General features: G+C 39.1%; 1 pseudogene; it reads left to right on the top strand.

Annotated features, from left to right (window-relative positions):
* The first annotated feature begins 437 nt into the window (after positions 1-437).
* LOC123932219 overlaps positions 438-22,785 on the top strand; it is a 59,415-nt pseudogene continuing 37,067 nt past the window's right edge.

Below are 22,785 nucleotides of genomic sequence, written 5' to 3' on the forward strand. Positions count from 1 at the left end.
TATTCCAACCCAGCCTCCTGCCCCACTCACAGGCCTGATTATAAACCGAGCACCAACTGTGTGCCAGGCACTATCCCAAAAGCTTTATATACATTAATTCATTGAATCTTGTCAATAACCCATGAGATCATTACTATCAGAATCATCGCCCTTGTGGAGGACAAGCACTAAGATGGCCCCATAGTCATGCCTTTGTGTGATCCCTTCTCCTGGAATGTGGGTGGGATCACTGACTTGCTTCTAGCCAATGTTACCCGGTGGAAGGATGGGATGTGTTGACCACACCATAGGGCCATCTTGCTGGAGTTTCTCCACTGTTGGCCATGAAGAAGTCAGCTGCCCGGAGTCCCACAGCCACAGGAAGCGAACTCCACCAACAACCTGATGAAGCTTGGGCATGAACCCTCCCTGGTCAAGCCTCCGGATGAGAACCCAGCATGACTGACTTCTTCACTGTATCTTTGCAGGGGACCCAGGTAAGCAGCTCCCAGACTCCAGACCCCTGGAAATGGTGAGGTCATAAATGTGTGTTGTTGGAAGCTGCTAAATTTGTGATATTCTGTTATGTGATAAGAGATGATGAACACATCTGTTTGACAGGTGAGGACAGTGGGGATGTTAAACACGCTGCACGGGGGCTCCCGGGGTTTTAAGCTGGACCTCTTTTCTATTCTAAAACAAAGCCATTTTTGAGTACTTAGAGCAGGCCAGGCATTGTGCCAGGTATTTCATGTGTATCATTCTTTTTAATTCTAAAACAAACAAACAAACAAAAAAAAAACCCCAAACTGAACACCAAACCAAACCAAAACAACGTGTGCAACAGGTGCTACTATTACTTCATAGCTAAGTGAACTGAGGTCATGAAGTTTAATTTGCCCAAACTTAGAGCCACTTAGTGTTGAACCAAGACATGAGCCAGACACCTCAACCGCGTACCCACTCTTAGATGTGCATTATATTGTTTCCTGGAATGACACAAAGTAACTGGAGGTGTGTACTGTTGAAAGAGAAAGGCTCAGGCATCTGACATGAGCTGGGGCTCCTAGAGCTGAAGGTGGGCCAAGAGACAAACACGAAGGGGAGATGGGTCTCTCAGCTTGCACAGCACAGAGCTAAAACAGTACTCAGTGAAGAAGTCGTTGAGTCTGAACAAGGTGTCATCCTGAAGACTCTGGATGCCTTGTAGGGGCAAGTCTGGAGCAAGTCTGCAGGTAAAGTAGATGCATCTGTGGAAAACTGTCTCTCAGCCAGGAGCACTCTGTCAGTCGTGCTGTTAAAAACAGTGTAACACTGGGGGCGCCTGCGTGGCTCAGGGGATTAAGCCTCTGCCTTCAGCTCAGGTCATGATCTCAGGGTCCTGGTGATCGAGCCCCGCATCGGGCTCTCTGTTCAGCGGGGAGCCTGCTTCCTCCTCACTCTCTGCCCATATGTGATCTCTGTCTGCCAAATACATAAATAAAAAAAATCTTGAAAAAAAAAAAAAACAGTGTAACACTGAAGCACAGCACAGTACACTTGGACTTGCTCTCGGGGGGAACCGGCCAGCATCCTACTGCCTGGCCATTTCAAAAGCATTGAAGAATCCTGAAGGTGGAGAGAGTGAGGTAGAAACCAGGTTTAGGGACCACATATCTCCATTGACCCTGACCTAGATTCTGTTTGTTCTGGTAATGTAACAGGCTATGTGTGCAAAGTTGAATGAGACACAGGAGCCTGCCTTTAAGGAACTCATATTTGAGCAAGAAGAACTCACAGAAATCAGCAAACAACCAGAACATGGGAAGGTTGATGTAAGCTTGAACAGAGGTCCCCAATGAATGCATTAGGAACACTAAAGCAGGGACAATGATTCTAGAAAAATGGTCAAGTCCCAAATAAGTAGAAGTAGGGAGAAAGGTTGTGTCAGAAAGAGGAAGCATTATGTTCAAGGATATAGAGATGAGAGACACAAAGAGTATAATATACGAAGCAGCAAGAAATAAATTAGACTAGAATGTGAAGGGCAGAGCAAGCAAAGTAACAGGTCATAATGGAGGAAAATAAGCTGGGGCCAGATCAACTGGAAATTTGAACGGCAAAAATAAAATAAAAATACTTGATCATTATTCTATAGAATGAGGAATTCTAATTTTTTTTTGAAAAACCAAGTATTTTAAATTTGACAGACATTTAAAGAAGCATCGTTTCTCCTTATATAACAGAGTGCTAGATAAAGGGCATTGTTCATCTTAGTCTAAAGAGTACTGAGCACATGCAAGTTTCCATTTAAAAAAAAGGTTCCTGTGGTGAAACATGTATCAAAAAGACATATATTCCTCTCATGGAGATCTGAAGTGCCTGCAAGGTTAGGAGAGGCACAGAGATGTCTTGCAGTAGGAAAACCTATTTAACTGTTTCACCCAGTGTTTTCCCAAGTATCTCATTACTGATTTTTTTTTCTTTGAACAAATACATATTAATATACCCAATGCATCCCCTGCAAGGGATGCATGGTCTGTATTCTTCCATTTTTATGCTAAAGAAGAGCTTTCTTAAGGGAATATCCACATCCTTAGAAGCCCTTATGGAAGGGTTGCGAAGAACATTTCTCTCCTCTGTTTCATGAGCCAGTTTGTCTAAAAGGGATGAAATCCAGGATGTCTCTACTGTGTGGGCTGTCACCGAAGAAAATACTTTATTGGTCAGTCTTTTCTGCTTCGAGGAAGAGAAAATTTGCAGTATTCACTGTTGTCTCAGCTATTTGAGGGCCCCAAATGGACTTGTCTCGATACAAGTATCAGAACATTCCACATTAATTACAAGGGTCCATCAGAAAGCCCAGCCAGGAGTGGTTGTGTCTGTAAAATAACGGGGCCAGGACAGCTCTGTAAAAGCACAGCGCCTAAGATAAATCAGACCCAAACTGCCGAGGCCGGGGTGGTGGTGGGGGGGGGGAGGGGGGTTCGTCTTTGTTGGGATTGGGAGCATGATTCAGCCATAAAGTGATTCATGGCCGCCACTTCTCTCTTCTTCCATATAAACATTCCGGGCCTTGTGGAAGGATTCTTTACCACCTATTCCGGGCAACAGACCCAAAGATACAGCACAGAAAGGGAGCATAATTTGGCTATAAAAATGTTGTAATAAGTGATTTTATATAACTGAAATGCCAGTTCCTTTACTACATCCTCCCACTCATTTTACAACCAGTTAATATTTTTCTCAACTTTTGTGTTATATTCCACTCAGCTGCCTCTGCAATCTTTTTTGCCTATTTTTCTGCCAGAGCCACAAGAATAAAGCTGTCAGATGGTCCATGAAGCCATTTTTCTTGTCTGGAAAATTGTCTAGAGGCAACCATAACGTCCTACCTGCTCCACTATATAACAGAAGTAGCCTGTCTTAGCAAAACAGAATTTAAATATTCTTTCGATCCGTGTTATCTACAGGCATCTAGAAAAAAAAATTAGTGAAAGTGTGTGTCCCCCACATTTTCTGACCTTGTTCTAGTGGGAATGGGGTAGGGAGGTGTTCCTATTAAGCACACCCTAGTACTGACAGGCTTAGCGAGATGGTACATAGCTCTCCAACAGGGATATCTCAGGGTACTTGAACTGTAATAATAAATGTGGCAGCTCCTAGGGGAAGAAGGATACGGCAAGAAAGTACCCAGAAGAAGATTAAGAACTGAAGTGAGCTCATGCTCTACAGTGGTTAGCTTTGAATGTGATGAGGATTTATGGTTTCAATTAGTGCTGGAGAGCAATTTTAGAAAGTTATTAGCAGGCGACTGGCATTCTCAAAGATGGCTCATTTGTGTATTGCTCAAGATTAGCTGGGTCTTTTAGTTGTTTACAAACACACATGGTAGCTTGTGCTGAAGCTACAGAAGTAATGGCAATATTCCATATCCAGAGCTCTTTAGCAGAGATGAAGCCTGGTGCTTTGGTATGAGTACTCCTGTGTGGGCAAAGCAAAACTCAGTTTTGCAACATTTTCTTCCATTAAAATAAAAAAAAATTGAGTTTCCCCACCTGTTCTAAACTCTGATACACTATTTCAAATGAATCGTTTCCCTATTCTGCACACTCCTTCATATTTAAAATTCTTAAATGCCTCAAATACTCCATGTTGTGCTGCCTCGAATACAAATTAATTTTTAAGTCTCCCTACTGAAATGCTTTGCACTGAAACCCATAAATCTCTGCGTCAGAGTGTGCATATTTTTTCTCTTTTAAAGCCTTTAGGGCGTTATTCATATGGTGCAAAAATTCTCAAAAAGATTAGAATCCTGGTCGAGGCATTTGCAAACACAACACAAAGTGCTCAATCCCAGGGTGTAGAAAGCTGTGCCTGGTTCCCTCTCATATTGAACACTTAGGAAAAACACTATACCACCTTGAGCCAGGAGACCTTGACCTGAGCATTCTACAGAGCCCTGAACAGTTTCCTTACCCTGTTCATAGGGGAAATACAAGGTAACACTTGCCACATATGGTTGTTATAGGATTCCTCATAAGATGACAAGCCCTTGGTCAAGGGTCCATGTTCTCACTACAAGACAACAGTTTCTGTTTCTCATATGCCTCTTCTAATGGCTATTAAGGGTATAGTTCTTCTATCACAAAATTTATGTGTGTAAGAAATATCCATTTCCTACTTTTCCCTATTTATTGGTATCCCAACTAAGGATATCTCCTTATTTGATAAAAATGCATTTTAAATAAAAATACACATTTCCCTAAATCAGGTTAATACACCCAAACTTTCATTCCTCCTGCTGAAAGAAACTAGTGTGTAATGTGGAATCTGGGCACTTTATCTGATAGAAAATAGGGCCAGGGATTGCTGACCTCAACTGTCCTATTCCGCTATAGGTTTGTGAAGTTAAGCATCCTTCTACTTCTCTGCCAAGAGGCACACTGCTGTGCACCTGTTCCCTTCTGAGATTGATTTCCTTGTTCTCTGACCCTTCTGAGCAGAAATAGATTCAATAAATTCAGGTATCTATTCAAGGTAGTAGGAGCCAAGATCCCAAGAAGATTTTATTTTGAGTACTGTAAAAATCCAAGGGTCTGGTTCTCTGGAATGGAGGAAAAGACAAGAGAACCCAAACATGCAAATATCTCTAAAAATTTATCCTGCCTTCAGCCTGTTATAGATGGAAGGAGGTGAGAAACCCATTCTTCACTTTCCCTTTCCTGGGTGTCTTCTCAATTTTGGTTATCTTGGGTTCTGGCCTCCTGGGGGGTTCAAGAATGTTCTATGAGCTTGTAGATCTAAATTCTGAGCCATGGGGAGATGAGGATGTGGTTTTGATGGTGAGTATAAAATGAGAGCCATGATACTGTTTCCAGCTTTAACAGAGTATGGCATGAACATTGACCAAACAGCTTGGACACCCATAAAATAAGGGCTAGCCATAGAAATGATATGTCTCTACTGGTAAATATGGCGAGTATCAGCTCTGAAACTGAATAAATATTGAGTGATTTTAATGAACTAATTAGAACAGTGCTCTATGATTGAGGAAGAAAGGTACTTAAAAGATACTATCCCGACCTAAGTCAGAGATATATAACAATATAAAAACATATAAAAGCATTATGATAATATATAAATAATATGAATTCTACATCTGTATGAATATTTATGTATATATACACACATATGTATATTCATAAAAACACCTATACATATATGTATTTGTATGTGTATATACACATATATATCCATTCAAATGTAAATAGAAAATAATAGCTTGACATTGAAAATTCAAGTACACACTTCAGAGATTTGTCATCTAGGGGGAGAGGGGACTGGAGATTTGATCCACCAACTCCCACCAGTGACTTGTGGAAAGCTGCTCTGGGAGCTTGAAATCTCTGAGACTTACAGCCTGTCCTATGAATACACCATTTGAATGGGCTGGCTGCCATGGCCAGAGAAATCTCTTAGGCACAGACATAATAGCTTACAGTTGGGAGCTGCTGGGTCTGCTACCATGGAAATGTTGAGAGCTTAGAGCCTGTGCGTAGGTCAACAACATCCGCTTCAGGAACCAGCTGCTCCAGGCTGACATCAGCCTACCTTCAAGTCTAATGGATGAAGGAAGACCCTCCCTTTTTAATAAATTTAATAATTCCAACATAAGTCCTGAAACAAAACATTTGTACCTCTGGTAGTTTCAAGAGCCATGTTGTAGTTGGTCAAGCTTGGGCTATGTGACACCAGTCTAATAAAACATAGAAATAAGGAACGTAGAGAAGAGTGATTCCTCTCAGAAACTCAGGTAGTGGTATATCACAAGTAGGGAAGAATGGATACAAGGCAGAACAAATACGTCCAAGAAAAGATGATGCAGTGATATTATAAATACTGAAATACAAATACAGCCTTCTCATTGCCATGCAGCCGTGAGTGTGAACTCACTTGGAACACACGGCTATCTGAATCTCTAAAATGCCATTGATGGGTGTCATAATTTTATCTAACCCTTCACTTGATGTAATTTCTTTCTGTCCTAGGGTTTGACTATATAGATTGGGAGACCCTGCAATAAAGAAATTCAGGCACAAGGGGTCAGGAAATAAATCACAGAGGCAAAGATCAGCCTATTGTTCTTTTTTTTAATGTGCTCTTGTCGAGCAGAAAGGTTCCAGGAAATGATTGCATTAGTCAGTGGGCAGCTTATAGCGGTCTATATGTTATAAGACTCTCTACTCTATATTTTGCAGTATAAAGGCCAAAGCAATTACAGACTTGATGTCTCTAAGGAAATAAAATAAGGAGAAAGACCTAGAACTTACTATTGTTAGCCCTAAAACATCTTAAACAACATAGTATTTTATCAGTTCCATGTCTGATCAATCACAGAATGAGATATTTCATTTAAAGTTCTTTGTAAGAATTGTATAATTAAGGGTGCCTGGGTGGCTCAGTGGGTTAAAGCCTCTGCCTTTGGCTCAGATCATGAGCCCAGGGTCCTGGGATCGAGCCCTGCATCAGGCTTTCTGCTCAGGAGGGAGCCTGCTTCCCTTCCTCTCTCTCTGGCTGCCTCTCTGCCTACCTGTGATCTCTGTCTGTCAAATAAATAAATAAAATCTTAAAAAAAAGAATTATATTATTATAATTAAGGAAGGATGTAAATTGTATGCCTGCACACTAAAGAAAAAATGCTTGCCTACATGCCCATCCCCCCCCCTATTTTTTGGATAATGCTTTTGTTTGAGAGGAAGGAAGAGGTTAAATTGCTGCTTAATTTGAAAAAAAAAAGTGTCTTTGTCCTTTCTGTATTTATCACTGTTTGATCAGTGATGCTTCCTGATGGAGAGAGCATCTCTAATTTTTGAGATCTTGTGTTGCTCTGTATTACATGTAGAGGAGTATATCTCACAGTGAACGCTAAGGATTTTTCACAGGAGTACCTACATTTGAGGGTACTGCAGTATCATGTGTGATCTGCAAGAAGCTAAACAAAGCTGTAATCTACTTTGTGTATTCTGAATTTTAATATGCTGGGAACAGCAGGCTGTCTACCCATACAAATTGCCCTTAGGAACCAAGCAGTTAATCTCAAGGCAAATAATCTGTTATTTTAATAATTAATTCAACTCCTTAAAAATGATGGGTAAGAAGCTAGTTACCAAGAGGTTTAAGAAATAGTTACTTTATTGGATTCAACTTTAAGTGAAAGTTTAATGTTTAAATGTAGACAAGCGAGGATATAAATGTTTTAATAATATGTTTAGATTATTTTGGTCATGAATTCAAAAAAATGTGAGTAATAAATTTGCAGCAACTGGTAAAATAGTCAAGGTCAAGGGAAGATTCAGAATGGTAGATGCCGGGAGTGCTGAAGGAGAATGGGAAGAGAATAATGTGGGAAGGAAACGGTCAAGATGCAACACTTATTTCCCTTGGTTTTGCATCCAAGTTTTATTCTATCTTTATTATTATGATTAGACTGTCACGAGGCATGTGCAAAGAATTTAACAAAACAAAGTTCTTAGGGGATTTTAGTGAGAGAACTTTTTGTTAAAACAAAAACGTTTAAAATAGACTAGGTGGAGAACGTCAGTACCAGACGAAAGGAACTACATAAAGATTTATGAAGTCCGGTTTCCAGACTCAGGGCTGAACAATCTACATAGCTCTGGACATTTCTTAACCTTGCTATATCCCAATTTCTTCTGCAAACAAAAGCAACAAACTAGGTAGTTCCAAATATCTCTTTGAACCAACAATTGTGTGATTCAGTACATGACTTAAAAAAAAAAAAAAAAAAAACTTAACGCATTAGAATTTCAACAGATATTCTAAATCAGATACCAGCAGAAATTGTGAAGATTGAAATATATTTATATGAGAACTAAAATCAAGTTGCAAACAATATTGACTATTCTCCCAAGCTAGTTTCAAATTCTCCAACAGCCTACATCGTATTATTTGAGTGAAGCTATTGAATAGAAATTAAAAGGCAGGGGCGCCTGGGTGGCTCAGTGGGTTAAGCCGCTGCCTTAGGCTCAGGTCATGATCTCAGGGTCCTGGGATCGAGCCCCGCATCGGGCTCTCTGCTCAGCAGGGAGCCTGCTTCCCTCTCTCTCTCTGCCTACCTCTCTGTCTGCTTGTGATCTCTCTCTGTCAAATAAATAAATAAATAATCTTAAAAAAAAAAAAGAAATTAAAAGGCAGTAAAAAACATTCTTACAGATCATATTATTTTCTTTGATAAATGTAATGTGTGTTTAGAGGCAAGAAAATGGCATTTCAACTGCTTTCTTTCTTCCTTTTTTCTTCTAAGGCCTATTGAGTTTTCTTTGCCTTTTTAGAGAAGTTAAACTGAGCAAAATGATGTCAAACCCGCACACAGCATCTCCTTATCACGGAACGCCTTGCCAATGTACTAGATCTGTCCTGGCCAGTTAGGAGTTCAGAGAAGAGTATATTTACTTGTTAACTTCATGGGCTTTACAGGTTCAGACACAAAGTACTTTATTAGAGAATATGTATTCCATAAAGATAATCTCTGCTTTTCTTCCACATTCCTGTCATCACAGACATAAGGAAACCTGGGACTACATTCAGAATGGTTTAATTCTACACTAAGAAGAGTGAAGTCATGAAAAGATTGGAAAAGTGACATTTGGGTTTCTGGGTTGTTTGTTTTCAGAAAAATGGTGATGCCACTCATGAGCTGGAGAATATTAGAAAAGGACCAGATTTTCAGAGAAAGAGAAAGATGATGAAGTCAGCAGGTTTGTGTGCATATAAGATGCCCTGGAGAAGACCAAATGGAGATACTCTAGAAACACAGAATATATGAGTTGAAAGCTTACTAAAAAAGTCTGTAAAGAGACATCAAGGTGGAAGTCACTGGCATGTCCCTAATTAATTAAAACAGGGCATCCATGGAAAAGAGCATCTGTGGAGAAAATACCATGAAAGAGACCTCTCTCATGTCTCAAGTCATTTATACCCTGCCCAAATCCCATGTATAAATATTATTAACCTGATTTACAGATAAGGAAACTGAGATTCAAAGACAAGCAGCCAAAAGCTTCTCTCTTGGTGAAACATTCCTTTTTTTCCTTAATCTTCTACTTTGTCTTAGATAAAAAGGTTAAACATGCCTATTCTCTCCCCAGCATACATGCTGATCAGGAGAAGCATGGATAAAATAGCAGTCATGGCTGAAAATCAAGGAGGAGATTTTGCCTGTGATTTCTCAAAGAAGACCTGAGTGATTTCTATTTTGGAGGAGGGGTGCTATCAGATAATGATGAGAGATCAAAATTAAAGGAAGAAAAGCTGCAAGTCATCCCCCTCGAACAATCAGCTATAGGTGAGAAAATTTTGATATTTATATTATTATTTCTCATTTTTTATTTGAATCTTGCTAGCCTGAGTTTAATTTTCTTGCAATGCTTTTTCTATTATTATCTTTCCATTTTTACTAGGTGCCTGTCAGTGGACTTCTCTGTGGTGGGAATTTCAATGCCTCATATAATTTGCAATGCCAGCTTGGATTTTGGAATTACTCCACTACAAAGGGTTTTTTGTTTTTGTTTTTGTTTTTCTTATTGACTTGTCCAGCCCTTTTGGTGCTGTCATGTCAACCTTGACACTGGAAAGCTGGAAGCCAGGCACAGATACACACACGAGTATTTGTTACTGGAAAAACAGGGAGGGATGTTGGAGTCAGCTGAGGTTGAGAAAGGAGGAGCTCCACAAGTCAGATAACTACATAGCAAATACCATAACTGGAAGTTGTACTAACAAATTTCTGAGACCCAGACAGTCCCCATGGAAACAGGGCTCTGCTGTTGCAGTTATATCAAAATTCTCTTCAGTAAATTATCAGCGATAACATTTATTTTCTTTTCCTCATTGTCCTTGTAACAATGCCGAATCATCAACTGGAAAGAGAGAACAAAAGGAGAGAGACGCTATTGATTCTTGAATGATAGGTGAAATGCCTTCTAGAGGACCCCACCAACAAGGAAGAGAGGAAGCAGTTTAAGGATGAAGGGTTTTTAAAAAAACAGACAATAATGGAAAAGTACACTTATCTTCAGGCTGGCTGGTGACGTGCTGAAGAGGCTACAGTCTTGGGTAGCTTATTGCCACTGGTGAAGAGCAAGGCTTTATATTAGATCATGACCAGGAGTGTGTCTATGTTCTGTTGTGTCTGGAGCTTATAAAATGGGAACAGGAAGCAGGGTTGGGGGAGTTTTTAAGATGATAATGTAAAATCTTTCATATAGAATAAAGTGCAGGGCATTGGAAGAACCTCGAGGAAAAATAAGAACCCTGAAATTTAAGCTTCACCGGTTTCTTGGCAAATCCAACTCTGACCCTGGAAGTAGAGTAATAAATAATGACAAACACAGTAACAATAATAACAACAACAGTAACAACAATAACAGCAACAGTAGCATCTATTATATACTCAATACCTAGCCCTGTGCTAAGCACTTTAAGTGCATTGTCTCATTTAATACTCACCATAATCCTATGAATTAGGTACTGATTTTGCAGATGAGGGAACTGAGGCTCTGTAACTTACCAAAGGACACACAGTTGTGGAACTGAATTTAAAATCAGAAATTCTGACTGTAAACTTCAAGCCCTGAATCACCAAATATAAGGATCTTAGTGCCATGAAATGTTCCAATGTCAGAATTATTGGAATCCCTGAAGGGGAGGAGAAAGAAAGAAGTCTAGAAGATATAGTGGAACAAGTTCTCTATGAAAATTTTCCCAATCTCATGAATGGAAACAGCATTCATGTACTAGAGGCAGAACGGTTTCCCCCCAAGATTTTAGATTCTCGAAAGTCCTCGTGACACATGATAGTTAGAATGAAGAATTACAATTCTAGACAGACCCTCTTGAAAGCATATAGGAGAGAGAAGCTCCTTACATAAAGAGGAAAGTCCATTAGAATAATGTCAGACCTGTCCACAGAGACCTGGCAAGCCAGGAAGGGCTGGAAAAATATATTCAGAGTAATAAATGAGAAGAACATGCAGCCAAGAATACTTTATCCAGCAAGACTGACATTCAAAATGGATGGAGAGATAAAGAGTTTCCAAGACCGGCAAGGCTTAAAAGACTATGCAACCACTAAGCCGACACTGCAGGAAATATTAAGGGGGGTCCTATAAAAGAGAAAAAATCCTAAGAATATCATTGAACAGAAATATAGAGACAATCAACAGACAGAAAGACTTCAAAGGTAACACGATGTCAATAAAAACGTATCTATCAAAAAAAAAACCAACCAAACAAACAAACAAAAAAGCGTATCTATCAATAATCACTCTCAACGTGAATGGCCTAAATGCACCCATAAAACAACATAGGATTGCAGATTGGATAAAATGACAGGACCCATCCATATGTTGATGGGTCTTATATGTTATCCATATAAGAGACCCATTTTGAACCGAAGTATATGCCCAGACTGAAAGTGAAGGGATGGAGAAGCATCTTTCATGCCAATGGGCCTCAAAAGAAGGCCAGGGTAGCGATTCTCATATCAGATAAATTAGAGTTTAAACTAAACACTGTAGTCAGAGATACAGAAGGACACTACATAATTCTTAAAGGGACTATCCACCAAGATGGTCTAACAATTATAAATATCTATGCCCCGAATATGGGAGCACCCAATTACATAAGAAAACTATTAATCAAGTTTTGAAGGGTCAGGGGTGGGAGGTTGGGGCAACCTGAGGGTTTTGAAGGGTCAGGGGTGGGAGGTTGGGGGAACAGGTGGTGGGTAATGGAGAGGGCACGTTTTGCATGGAGCACTGGGTGTTGTGCAAAAAGAATGAATACTGTTACGCTGAAAAAATAAATAAAATGAGAAAAAAAAAAGAAAACTATTAATCAAGATAAAGAGTCATATTGATATGAATACATTAATAGTAGGAGATCTTAATATGCCTCTCTCAGTAATAAACCTCACATCGAAGCAGAAAATCAATAAAGAAATAAGAGCATTGAATGAAACATTGGACCAGATGGACCTCATAGACATATACAGAACATTCCACCCTAAAACAACAGAATACTCATTCTTCTCAAGTGCACATGGAACCTTCTCCAGAATAGGCCACATACTGGGTCACAAAGCAGGACTCAACCGATACCAAAAGACTGACATTATTCCCTGCATATTCTCAGATCACACTGCTTTGAAACTGGAGCTCAATCACAAAGAAAAGTTTGGAAGGAACTCAAACACCTGGAAGCTAAAGACCACCTTGCTTAAGAATGCTTGGATTGGGGCGCCTGGGTGGCTCAGTGGGTTAAAGCCTCTGCCTTCCACTCAGGTCATGATCCCAGGGTCCTGGGATCGAGCCCCGCATCGGGCTCTCTGCTTGGCAGGGAGCCTGCTTCCTCCTCTCTCTCTCTCTCTCTGCCTGCCTCTCTCCCTACTTGTGATCTCTATCTGTCAAATAAATAAAATCTTTAAAAAAAAAAAAGAATGCTTGGATTAACCAGGAGATCAAAGAAGAACTTAAACAATTCATGGAAACCAATGAGAATGAAGACACTTCAGTCCAAAACCTATGGGGTACAGCAAAGGCGGTTCTAAGGGGTAAATACATAGCCATCCAAGCCTCCCTCAAAAAAAAATTGAAAAATACAGAATACACCAGCTGTCTCTACACCTTAAAGAACTGGAGATCAACAACAAATCAAACCAACTCCACACGCAAGAAGGGAAATAATCAAGATTAGAGCAGAGATCAATGAGGTAGAAACCAGAGATACAGTAGAATGTATCAATGAAACTAGAAGCTGGTTTTTTGAAAGAATCAATAAGATCGATAAACCATTGGCCACACTAATCCAAAAGAAAAGAGAGAAAGCCCAAATTAATAAAATTATGAATGAAAGGGAGAGATCACAACTAACACCAAGGAAATAGAAACAATCATCAGAAATTATTACAAACAGTTATATGCCAATAAGCTAAGCAACCTAGATGAAATGGATGCATTCCTGGAAAACTAAACTCCCAAAGTTGAACCAGGAAGAAACTGACAACCTGAATAAAGCAATATCTAGTAACGAGATTGAAGCAGTGATCAAAAACCTCCCAAAAAACAAGAGCCCAGGACCTGACAGATTCCCTGGGGAATTCTACCAAACTTTCAAAGAAGAAATAACACCAATTCTCCTGAAGCTGTTTCAAAAAATTGAAGCAGAAGGAAAACTTCCAGACTCTTTTTATGAAGCCAGCATTACCCTGATCCCCAAACCAAAAAGGACCCTACCAAAAAGGAGAATTTCAGACCAAGATCACTGATGAATATGGATGCAAAGATTCTCAACAAGATCCTAGCAAACAGAATCCAGCAACGCATTAAAAAGATTATCCACCATGACCAGGTGGGATTCATCCCTGGGTTACAAGAATGGTTCAACATTAACAAATCAATCATTGTGATAGAACAAATCAATAAGAGAAGAGAGAAGAACCACATGGTCCTCTCAATTGATGCAGAAAAAGCATTTGACAAAATCCAGCATCTGTTCCTGATGAAAACGCTTCAAAGTATAGGGATAGAGGGAACATTCCTGAACTTCATAAAATCTATCTATGAAAGACCCACAGCAAATATCATCCTCAATGGGAAAAAGCTCACAGCCTTCCCATTGAGATCAGGAACACGACAAGGATGCCCATTCTCACCACTCTTGTTTGACATAGTATTAGAAGTCCTAGCAATGGCAATCAGACAACAAAGAGAAATAAAAGGTATCCAAATTGGCAAGGAAGAAGTCAAACTCTCTCTTCTCAGATGACATGATTCTTGCTATGGAAAACCCCAAAGACTCCACCCCCAAACTACTAGAACTCATACAGCAATTCAGTAACATGGCAGGATACAAAGTCAATGTACAGAAATCAGTGGCTTTCTTATACACTAACAATGAAAATACAGAAAGGGAAATTAGAGAATCGATGCCATTTACTATAGCACCAAGAACCATAAGATACCTGGGAATAAACCTAACCAAAGAGGTAAAGGACCTGTACTCGAGGAACTACAGAACACTCATGAAAGAAACTGAAGAAGACACAAAAAGATGGAAGACCATTCCATGCTCTTGGATCGGAAGAATAAATATTGTTAAAATGTCTATACTGCCTAGAGCAATCTATACTTTTAATGCCATTCCGATCAAAATTCCACCGGTATTTTTCAAAGAGCTGGAGCAAATAATCTTAAAATTTGTATGGAATCAGAAGAGACCCTGAATGCTAAGGAAATGTTGAAAAACAAAAACAAAACTGGCGGCATCACGTTACCCGATTTCAAGCTTTACTACAAAGCTGTGATCACCAAGACAGCGTGGTACTGGCATAAAAACAGACACATAGATCAGTGGAACAGAGTAGAGAGCCCAGATATGGACCCTCAACTGTATGGTCAAATAATCTTCGACAAAACAGGAAAAAATATACAGTGGAAAAAAGACAATCTCTTCAATAAATGGTGCTGGGAAAACTGGACAGCTATATATAGAAGAATGAAACTCGACCATTCTCTTACACCGTACACAAAGATAAACTCGAAATGGATAAAAGACCTCAATGTGAGACAGGAATCCATCAGAATCCTAGAGAAGAACATAGGCAGTAACCTCTTTGATATCAGCCACAGCAACTTCGTTTGAGATATGTCTCCAAAGGCCAAGGAAACAAAAGCAAAAATGAACTTTTGGGACTTCATCAAGATCAAAAGCTTCTGCACAGCAAAAGAAAAGTCAACAAATCAAAAACGCAACCCACAGAATGGGAGAAGATATTTGCAAATGACAGTACAGACAAAAGGTTGATATCCAGGATCTATAAAGAACTCCTCAAACTTAACACACACAAAACAGATAATCATATCAAAAAATGGGCAGAAGATATGAACAGACACTTCTCCAATGAAGACATACAAATGGCTATCAGACACATGAAAAAATGTTCATCATCACTAGCCATCAGGGAGAGTCCAATTAAAACTACATTGAGATATCACCTTACACCAGTTAGAATGGCCAAATTAGCAAGACAGGAAACAACGTGTGTTGGAGAGGATGTGGAGAAAGGGGAACCTTCTTACACTGTTGGTGGGAATGCAAGTTGGTGCAGCCACTTTGGAGAACAGTGTGGAGATTCCTAAGAAATTAAAAATAGAACTTCCCTATGACCCTGCAATTGCACTACTGAGTATTTACTCCCAAAGATACAGATGTAGTGAAAAGAAGAGCCATCTGTACCCCAATGTTTATTGTAGCAATGGCCACGGTTGCCAAACTGTGGAAAGAACCAAGATGCCCTTCAATGGATAAATGGATAAGAAGATGTGGTCCATATACACAATGGAGTATTATGCCTCCATCAGAAAGGATGAATACCCAACTTTTGTAGCAACATGGACGGGACTGGAAGAGATTATGCTGAGCGAAATAAGACAAGCAGAGAGAGTCAATTATCATATGGTTTCACTTATTTGTGGAGTATAACAAATAACATGGAGGACATGGGGAGATGGAGAGGAGAAGGGAGTTGAGGGAAATTTGAAGGGGAGATGAACCATGAGAGACTATGGACTCTGAAAAACAACCTGAGGGTTTTGAAGGGGCGAGGGGTAGGAGGTTGGGGAACCAGGTGGTGGGTAACAGGGAGGGCACGTATTGCATGGAGCACTGGGTGTGGTGCAAAAACAATGAATACTGTTATGCTGAAAAGAAATAAAAAATATATATATACAAGGATCTTAGGAGGTCTCAATAATATTTTTTTTATTTTTTTTTACTTTTTTTCCCCCATTTTATTTTTTTCAGCATAACAGTATTCATTGTTTTTGCACAACACCCAGTGCTCCATGCAAAACGTGCCCTCCCTATTACCCACAACCTGTTCCCCCAACCTCCCACCCCTGACCCTTCAAAACCCTCAGGTTGTTTTTCAGAGTCCATATAATATTAAGGCAACATTAAGTGAAGTAACTGAGAGAGTCTTGGTAAGTTTAGTAAAAGGTGTTTGTTTTTTTTTCCCCCCTAGAGTTGACAATAGCTAAAGCAGTATGTCTCAAACTTGGCACCACTTACATTGTGGACTAGTAATTCTTTGTTGTGTGTTGGCGGGGGGCTGTTCTGTGAATTACAGGATGATTAGGAACATCCATGGCCTCTACCCACTAGATGCAGTAGCATCCTCTCTTCAGTTGGGATAACTATAAATGTCTCCAGACATTCCCGAATGTCCCCTGGCTGGGAATGAAGGGGATGATCTGAGGCAAGAACCAATGACTTCTCCCATTCTGTCAGTTGTCTTTTGGTTTTGTTAACTGTTTCCTTTGCTGTGCAAAAGCTTTTGATCTTGATGAAATCCCAATAGTTCATTTTTGCCCTTGCTTCCCTTGCCTTTGCCGTTGTTCCTAGGAAGATGTTGCTACGGCTGAGGTCGAAGAGGTTGCTGCCTGCATTCTCCTCAAGGATTTTGATGGATTCCTTTCTCACATTGAGGTCCTTCATCCATTTGGAGTCTATTTTCGTGTGTGGTGTAAGGAAGTGGTCCAATTTCATTTTTCTGCATGTGGCTGTCCAATTTTCCCAGCACCATTTATTGAAGAGGCTGTCTTTTTTCCATTGGACATTCTTTCCTGCTTTGTCGAAGATTAGTTGACCATAGAGTTGAGGGTCGATTTCTGGGCTCTCTATTCTGTTCCACTAAATATTTGCAAACAACATATCAGATAAAGGGCTAGTATCCAAAATCTATAAGGAACTTAGCAAACTCAACACCCAAAGAACAAACAATCCAATCAAGAAATGGGCAGAGGACATGAACAGACATTTCTGCAAAGAAGACATCCAGATGGCCAACAGACACATGAAAAAGTGCTCCACGTCACTCGGCATTAGGGAAATACGAATCAAAACCACAATGAGATACCACCTCCCACCAGTCAGAATGGCTAAAATTAACAAGTCAGGAAATGAGAGATGCTGGCGAGGATGCGGAGAAAGGGGAACCCTCCTCCACTGTTGGTGGGAATGCAAGCTGGTGCAACCACTCTGGAAAACAGCATGGAGGTTCCTCAAAATGTTGAAAATAGAACTACCCTATGACCCAGCAATTGCACTACTGGGTATTTACCCTAAAGATACAGACGTAGTGATCCGAAGGGGCATGTGTACCCAAATGTTTATAGCAGCAATGTCTACAATAGCCAAACTATGGAAAGAACCTAGATGTCTATCCACAGATGAATGGATAAAGAAGATGTGGTATATATACACAATGGAATACTATGCAGCCATCAAAAGAAATGAAATCTTGCCATTTGCGACGACGTGGATGGAACTAGAGCGTATCATGCTTAGTGAAATAAGTCAATCGGAGAAAGACAACTATCATATGATCTACCTGATATGAGGACATGGAGAAGCAACATGGGGGGTTAGGGGGATAGGAGAAGAATAAATGAAACAAGATGGGATTGGGAGGGAGACAAACCATAAATGACTCTTAATCTCACAAAACAAACTGGGGGTTGCTGGGGGGAGGTGGGATTGGGAGAGGGGGAGGGGGCTATGGACATTGGGGAGGGGAGGCGAACCATAAGAGACTATGGACTCTGAAAAACAACCTGAGGGTTTTGAAGGGTCAAGGGTGGGAGGTTGGGGGAATAGGTGGTGGGTAATAGGGAGGGCACGTTTTGCATGGAGCACTGGGTGTTGTGCAAAAACAATGAATACTGTTATGCTGAAAAAAATAAATAAAATGGGAAAAAATATACTTAAAAAAAAAAAAAGAACCAATGACTTAAAGAATAAGAGGTACCTACGTGAGAAACTGGGGGAGTGCACTCTTGAAAGAGGTCAGGGCAAGAACAAAGGCAGAGTAGGGAGAAGAAGCATGATAGGTACAAGGAAGGGCAAGCAATTTTATGCTACTTGAGCCTGAAAGTCTAGGCTTAGGACTAGTTGGTAAAGTAGAAAGAGGTTAAATTACAAAGACCATTAAATGTCATGCTAAGGAGTTAGAGTTTTATATTATCAGAGGGAAAGGAATGCACTTCCATCTCTGGAAGACAGAAATTGCAATACAACTCTACCAGGTGGTAGACTGGCAATACTATCTTCCAGTAAGATGTGCTGGAAAGCCTTTTCATGCTAAACAATTCCATCAGTTTTATGAGGGAAACAGGGCAGAAAAGAGATGAAGGCAGCCATGGAAAACTATGAAATATCCATTCCCTTTTCAGCTTTGCTTAAAATAAAAAAGGAGGGCACCTGGGTGGCTCAGTTGGTTAAGCATCTGCCTTCAGCTCAGATCATGATTCCAGGGTCCTGGAATCACGTCCTGCATCAGGCTCCCTGCTCAGTCTCCCTACTTCTCCTTCTCCCTCTACCCTTCCTCCTGTTTGTATTCTCCTTCTCTTGCTCTCTCTCAAGTAAATAAATAAAATCTTTAATAAAATAAAATATAATAGAGAAGGGAAAATAAAGAACCACAAAGATGTGTCCACGAGCATCAACCTGGTTTTCTTCCAAATCATTTAAATGATAAGAGTTGCATTTTTATAGTATGGCAGACACTGCTCATTACCTATCCAATACCCACTCTCTATTTTGCCCTTACTAACCATGTTTTGATTTTGTGCAGGCAATAATGCTATGTTCTAAGCTAAAATTACTTCTATCCTCTGACTCCTATACAACTAGAGACAGCCAAGTAACCTGGAGAAATAAGATATATGCAGGTGATGTTGGGTGGGGTCCCCGCCCAAAACTCACTCAAATTCAGAATACTCTAATATTGTAATGGGGGTGGTAAGTCATTCATAATTCTAGTGTAAATGTTAAAAGAAAAAAGCATTAAAAATAACTATAGCTGCAGTAATTTTTAAATAAATAGACAAATTAAAAAGATGTGAATTATGATATCAAAAACAAAATGTGTGTGGGGGTATAAAATGTAGAACTTTTATATGTATTTGAAGTTAAGTTGTTATTAGCTGAAAATAGACTGTTATAACTATAAGATGTTTTATGTAAGTTTCATGGTAGTCACAAAGCAAAAATCTATAGTAGATACACAAAAGATAAAGAAAATCAAAGCATACCATTACAAAAAATCATCAAATCACAAGGAAGAGGGCAATAGAGGACATAAGGAAAAAAAAAAACTATAAACAGTCAGAAAACGATTAGCAAAATGGCAACTGTAAGTCAATACTTATCAATAATTACTTTAAATGTAAATGGATTAAAATCTCCCAATCAAAAGACACAGAGTGGCCAAAAGGATTAAAAAAGAAGAAGAAGAACAGAATATGCTGACTATAAGAAACTCATTTCGGCTTTCAAGGTACACAGAGGCTCAAAGGGAAGGAATGGAAATAGATATTCCTTGCAAATGGAAACCAAAAGAGAGCAAGGGTACCTATATTTATATCAGACAAAATAGATTTTTAAGACAAAAGCCAATAATAAGACACAAAGTTCATTATATTATATAAAGGGGGAAATTCATCAAGAGGATATAGCAACTATAAATATTTATGCAACCAATACTGGAGCACCTAAATATATAAAACAAATCTGAACTTACTTGAAACATTGGCTTATTTGAAATCTGAAGGGAGACATAGAGAGCAATATAAATCTGGACCTCAGTACCCCACTTTCAACAAGGGATAGATCATCCAGACAGAAAATCAATAAGGAAACAATGGACTTAAACTACACATTAGACCAGATGGACCTATAAGACATAAATAGAACATCCTACCCAACAGCAGCAGCATACATATCCCCTAGGACGGGTCATATGTTAGACCACAACACAAGTCTTAATAACTTTAATAAGAGTACTGAAATCACATAAAGCTTCTTTTCTAACCACAGTGATATGAAACCAGAAATTAACTACAAGAAGAAAACTGGAAAACTCAAGTTTTGTGAAGGTAAAATAACATGCTCCTAAGCAACCAAGAGGCCAAACAAAAAAGTCAAAAGGTAAATCAAAATGTATCTTCAGACAAATAAAAATGGAAACACACCACACCAAAACTAAGAGTGGCAGCAAAAGCAGTTCTAAAGAAAGTTTGTAGTGATAACGGCCTACATTTTGAAAATAAAGATTTCAATTAAACAGCCTAATTTTACAATTCAAAGAACCAGAAGTAAGAAAAACACCAATCCCAAGTCAGTAGAAAGAATATAAAAGGATCAGAGCAGATATTAATGCCATAGAGACTGAAAACACAATAAAAAATATTTGTGGAACTAAGAGCTGATTTTTTGGGGGGTGGGGAGATAAATAAAACTGACAAACCTTTAGCTAGAGCAAGAAGACAAGTGAGAAGACTCAAACAAATAAAATCAGAAATGAAAGAAGAGACTTTATAACTGATGATGCAGAAATATATGGATCATAAGAAACTACTACAGACAGTTTTATGCCAATAAATTAGAAGAAATAAACTAGAAGAAATGGATAAATTCCTAAGAATTCAACCAAACAAGGTGAATCACAAAGAGATAGAAAATCCAGAGACCAGTTACTACTAAGGGGATTGATTCCATAATCAAAAATCTCCCAAGGCGGGGCGCCTGCGTGGCTCAGTGGGTTAAGCCTCTGTCTTCTGCTCAGGTCATGATCCCAGAGTCCTGGGATAATTAGAGCCCTGCATCAGGCTCTCTACTCAGCGAGGAGCCTGCTTCCCCCTCTCTCCCTGCCTGCCTCTCTGCCAACTTGTGATCTCTGTCTGTCAGTTAAATTTTTTAAAAAATCTTAAAAAAAAAAATTTTCCCAAAAGAGAAAATGCCAGGATCAGATGGCTTTATTGGAGAATTTACTGAAATTCAAAGATTTAATACCCTTCTCAAACTCTCCCAAAACATAGAAGAGGATGGATCATCTGCAAACTAATTTTACAAGGTAGCATCACCCTGAAACCAAGACCAGACAAGGACACTACAAGAAATGAATATTACAGGCCAATATCCCTGAAGAAAATATATGTGAAAATCTTCAACAAAATATAAACAAACTGAGTTTAACAATACATCAAAAGCATCATACACCACGATCAAGTGGGATTTCGTCCAAGGATGTAAGGATGGTTCATCTATGAATCAATCAATGTGACACACCACATTAATAAAATGAAGGACAAAAATCATATGATCATCTCAATAGATGCAGAAAAAGCATTTGACAAAATTCAACATCGGTTTATGATAAAAATTCTCAACAAAGTGGGTGTAAAGGGAATGTACCTGAACATAAAAAAAAGCCATATGTGACAAGCCCAGAGCTGACATCATACTCAAAGGTGAAAATCTAAAAGCTTTTCCTCTAACATCAGGAATAACCCAAGGATGCCCATGCTCATCACTCCTATTCAACAGAGACCTGGGAGTCCTTGCTAGAGGAATAGGCAAGAAAAAGAAATAAAAGTTATTCAGAATAGAAAGGAAAAAGTGAAAGTCTCCCTATTTGCAGATGACATGAGAGTTTATATACAGAAAATCCTCAAGACTCCACCAAAAAACTGTTAGAACTAAAAAATTCAGTAAAGTTGCAGGATACAAACTCAATATACAATAATCAGTGGCATTTTTATACACCAATAATAAACTATCAGAAAGACAAGTCAAGAAAACAATCCCATGTACAGCTACATCAAAAAGAACAAGATACCTAGCAATAAATTTAACCCAGGAGGTGAATGACTTGTACCTGAAAAACTATAAGGCATTGTTGAAAGGAACTGAAAATACTAATAAATGGGAAGACATTCCGTGCCCACAGATTGAAAGAATTAATATTATTAAAATTACCACATTACTCAAAGCAATCTATAGATGCAATCCTTATGAAAATTTCAATGGCATTTTTCACAGAAATAAAATAATCCTAAAATTTGTATTGGAAACACAGAAGACGTCAAATAGCCAAAACAATTTTGAGAAAGAACAAAGCATCACACTTTCTGATTTCAAACTAGATTACAAAGCTAAGGTAATCAAAACAGTACAGTATTGGCACAAAAACAGGTGCATACATAAATGGAGCAGAATAAAGAGCCCAGAAATAAACCCAGGCATATATGCTCAATTAATTTACAACACAGAAGCCAAGAACATGCAATTAGGAAAGCGCAGTAAATAGTGTTGATAAAACTGTAGAACCACATGCAAAAGAATGAAGCTGGACCATTATCAACTCAAAATGGGTTAAGGACTTGAACATAAGACTAGTACTCC

The sequence above is a fragment of the Meles meles genome, chromosome 20, assembly GCF_922984935.1.
Source record: "Meles meles chromosome 20, mMelMel3.1 paternal haplotype, whole genome shotgun sequence".
NCBI lineage: Eukaryota > Metazoa > Chordata > Mammalia > Carnivora > Mustelidae > Meles > Meles meles.